A 4,790-nucleotide genomic window follows, 5' to 3' on the forward strand; every position below is an offset into this window, starting at 1 on the left:
CTATGTTGGTCATAACACGTTCCCTCTTCCAGATGTCGTCGATTCAGACCACAATTTGTATTCGTTCCTGGACTACCTCTCAAGCTCCGCGCTGACGCTAGAGCAAACGCCGCCGCAACGGCGGAGCCCGAGGACTTAGGTCCACCACAAGGATGCCGCCTCCACGACGCCATCCTTGCTTGAACAGGCTGGTTTTTAGATTCATCCCCAACCACAGAATAGATGGCCTCGTCAGGAAAGGATCCGAAGAATCTTTATTTAACGCCTTCATCGTCGCCGTCGAAATCAAGACGATGTACAACCTAAAAACCTAGATTATGAAAGAGTAAAAACGATCCACGTGTGTGGATCCGGCGACCCCTCTTAACACCGACAACCGAGGTCGCCGGCGGAGGGGAGCCGCCAGAGGACGGCGCTGGAAGATTGGCCTCCTGGCAGCGACTAGGGTTCCAGTCGTTAAGACGAATGGAAATCGATCTGTATCGTAGGCTGGCATGTGCAGTGAGTTTCATGCACCGGAAGTTTCACATACTGACAACACGTGAGCTTTATAATCAGACACCGTGACTAATCGTAAATGGATTTGGATGTATTTTTGTTTCTCCATACAGTCGAGTGTTAAGTAACACTCCCTCCGTTCCTAAACATAAGTCTTTTCAAAGATTTTAATATGAAGACATCCATATTGAAATCTCTGAAAAGGCCTATATTTAGAAACGGAGGGAGTAAAAGCATTGTATAGAATAGAACATATTCCATGTATTTTGTATCCTGTGTGGTACATGAGATGATGAGTCAACCCACTCTTTTACCCTTAGTGAGGCAAATCCCTCAAAGCTTTTCCTCTCTTTCCATCGTTGAGAATGCTTCACAAACTAGTATCTACTCCATCTACTGTCTATCCCTCGCGCATCGTGCGAAGCAACCTATGGTTGGATGGTTAGGAGGACAGTAGCATTCCCAGCCCAATAAGGTTCAAGTCCTAGATTTAACATTGGTGCTCGCATTATTTCTGAATTTATTTAAAATTTTGGGCGATGTTATTCAGTGGAAGGAGACGTTCCCGTCAACTGCGATGCGTCTATTGTGACTTCGTAAATTCTCAAGATGCTATGCTGGCTCAGTCTCTCGGAGGTGAGTGTATACTTGTGTATGTGAGCGACTTCGATTGAACTGTGCTAAAAAAATAAAAATAAAATGTCCATCCCTCACACTAATGTTTATTTATCTCAATAGGCTAATTATTAGACTAACAAAATGGAGAGCAACATAACATTATTTTTATTTACTCTACATATTAGTATTGTTCTAAGTCAAACTTTACAAATTTCGACCAAGCTTATAGAAACGAGTATAGATATTTACAATAGCAAATATATGTGGTGAGAAAGTATATTCACAACACTGAATCCAATAGTATTAGTATTGGTATTGTATTGTATATGTTAATGATTTTTTTCTATAAATTGATGAAAGTTTGACTTGAAATGAAGCTAAGATATAGAGTAAAAAAAACACACGGAGTACATCTATAAATTGTCCATTCAACCATGTTAGCACAATAAAGTAATTATTCATCGCGTATCAAAGGATCCACAACAAGATTTATATAGATGATCAAAACAATGTAGGAAGCTTATCTGACTAAAAAAACTGAAACACGTAGAAAGATCCTCTACATAGCCACTACTATGAACCAATAAACATGTTCGGTTTTTCCAAATTTATTTTACCTTATGTGGCGAGTTTATTTACTTTGTTCCTTTTACTACATTTTATTACTTTTATTAATTTCTGTTTCTTCTCTTATATTTCATTTCATTTTATTATTATCCTTAATTTTACTATTTATCTTTTTTTATATTCCTTATTATTTTACCTTTTATACTTTATATTTTTTGAAAGAAAATGTAAAAATAAAGGAATATTTTTTCAATGCACGAACCCTTTCTAAAACCACATGAACATGTTTAATAAGATATAAGTTACGAGAATAAGTTTTTTTATCATCTTGTCATTCAGTGAACAGTTTTCAAATGCGCAAGCACTTATAAATACTACATGAAGATTTTTAAAATGTGTGAACACTTTTGAGACAACATGAACATTTTTGATAAGAAAAATTGAATGCCTGAACACTTTTTAAGACTGCATGAACATTTTCTAAAATATGTGGACATCTTTTCGAAAATTACAAGTAAAAATTCTTCAAATACGTGAACATTTTTCTTGTTACATGAACATTTTTCAAAAATACGTGAACACTTTTTTAACTACACATTTGTTTTCAAACATGAAAACTGCTTTAATAAAAAAAGCAATTAAATTTAAATAGATTTTTTATATGCTTTGAATAATTCTAAAAATTTATAAACACATTTAAAATGTCATGAATTTTTTAAAAACATATTAAACATTTTTAGTGGGCTAATAATTTGTTAAATTAGATGAATAATTTTATAAGATGTAACAAAATTTTATTAATTTCATGAAGACATTTTAAAATACGCAAGCACATTTAAAATATAGGAGATTTTCAACATTATATTAACATTTCTTAACAATACAAACACTTTCATAATTTGATAACAAAAATATAATTTCACTTTTGGATTATATACACAAAATTAAAATAATTATTTTAATATATATATTTTAGGGGAATTGTTTTAGCATATATGTAAAATTGTGTTTTTCATGGACCCATTCGAGTCTAGTTTTTAACGTAAACAAGTTTGTTATCATCAAAATTAATGGCGCGATAAATGGGCATGCCCAAGGATGAGCGGCACGGTGTGTAGGACCGTGTTCTTCGATATGATGCTCGTTGCATCATAGATCCTGGAAAGCATAGGGCGCCCTTTATGTTTTTTTCATCAAATTCAAAATAATAGTCATGAATTTTATTAAATGCTCAGGAGTTTTAAAACTGTTCTCTTTTTTAAAAACTATATATGATAGTTTTTCAAATGTGCTCATATTAGAAAAGTGTTCTCTTATTTTGAAAAATGTTCACAAATTAAAAAATCAACAAATCTACAGACATGTACATGATTTTTAAAAAAATCGCGCGTACTAAGAACATACCTGAATTTTAAAAATTACGAAATTTAGAAACTAAATATGAGTTTCTACAAATTTTTCAAAAAAAATCTTTCATTACTATAATTTTTAACACATTAAAAAAGTTCCTGATTTTGAAAAAATGGTCATGTTTGTGGAAAATTGTCATGAATTTCGATAATGTGCATCAAAGTTAAGAAGAAATGTGAAAATTCAAAAGGTTAAACGAAAATAACATAAAAGGGAAAAAGGAAATAAAAGAAAAAGATTGAAAAGTGAAAAGAGAAGAAACCAGAAGAAGGAAAACATACAAAAGAAAAATACCAGAAACCAAAATCTGTCCTTTTTTTTGGCAAAGAAACCATAATTTGTAGAAAAAAGAAGAAAAAATCAATGGAAGAAGGAAGAAAAGAGAAAATATCGGTCAGACAAGGATGCAACTTGGGTCAGGCCACTGCGCCTGTGCGCGCGCGCGCGCGAAATTTTGATGAATGATGTCATATAATAGTTACCTGTAGCACAGTCAGAAGTGAGCTACGTAGTACACACCTCCTCCCCTCTCTCCTTGGCTTCTATGTCAACAAGTGCTGCTCGGATGGGTACCCGGGGCAGGCGGCTGACCCTTGCGCCACCGCCGGCCTCTGCCGGGCCAGCGACGTCGCCGGCGTCGAGAAGCTTGTCTGGCTCAAGATTCTCATGCCTGAGATCGGATGTTGGCTCCTCCGACGAGGAGGATGCTGTCACGACCAGTACAACGGGCACCAACGAGACCAAGGGCTATGACCTTGGGGCCCCAGCAAACGGCGAAACAGGCGGGCAGGAGGAGAAGAAGACGCTGACGAGTGGGCCAGGCAGCGAGTGAGAGCGTATGTGTGAGCTGGCCTGCGTCCCGGGCAAGTATATTATGAGGTGTGCGTTAGCAAGTGAAGGCATCGAGAATTATTGTAACCGAATATTCTATCGAGAAGCTGATCTTCTCTGGCCTCCTCCTTCTCCTCCCTGCTACCTACTCCTCCTTCCCCAGATCTAGATCGAACCCATTACAGTTGGTATCAGAGGTCAGCCGACCTGGAGACGGCGTACCCCCGACCGTGCTACACCACCAAGCAGGCGCTCAAGACGGCGGCGATGGAGGAGCAACTCACGGCGTTGATCAAGTCGGTCAAGGAGGGTCGCGCCGCCAACGACACCAAGCTGGAGGCGATCCAGCAGTCGCTGGAGCTCTGGCGACCGGCGGTCCAGAACCTGCAAGGTCAGATCGACAAGCTCCGAACTCAAGTGGGTTGGATCGCGCTGCATCCTGTTCTCGCGGATCCGGCGGCCACCGAGGAAGAGACCGCGCGGGCGTCACCGCCTGCCGCGTCGGAGCACTCAGGGCCAAGTGGCCACGGCGAGATCGATGACTCCGGGGGCTTGGTTCACGGGGTGGTCACCACCCTGGTACCGCCTCCGGTCAAGGGTGCGTTACCTTCTTCCTTCTCGGCCAATCCAGTACAAGGGGATCTGGAGTTGGTTCGTGGGTCGACGAGTGAGGGGCCGCAACATCACGCCCAGCACGCGTCGCTCGCGCATTGGGCTTTGCCCAAGCTTGATTTTCCACAATTCGATGGGGATAACCCTCAATTCTGGAAAACTAAGTGTGAGAAGTATTTTGATGTCTATGGAGTCAGTAAGGATGTGTGGGTGTGGGTGGCGACCCTACACTTCACGGGTAACGCTGCTAGATG

This window comes from Triticum dicoccoides, chromosome 7A (genome assembly GCF_002162155.2).
Source record: "Triticum dicoccoides isolate Atlit2015 ecotype Zavitan chromosome 7A, WEW_v2.0, whole genome shotgun sequence".
Taxonomy (NCBI): Eukaryota; Viridiplantae; Streptophyta; class Magnoliopsida; order Poales; family Poaceae; genus Triticum; species Triticum dicoccoides.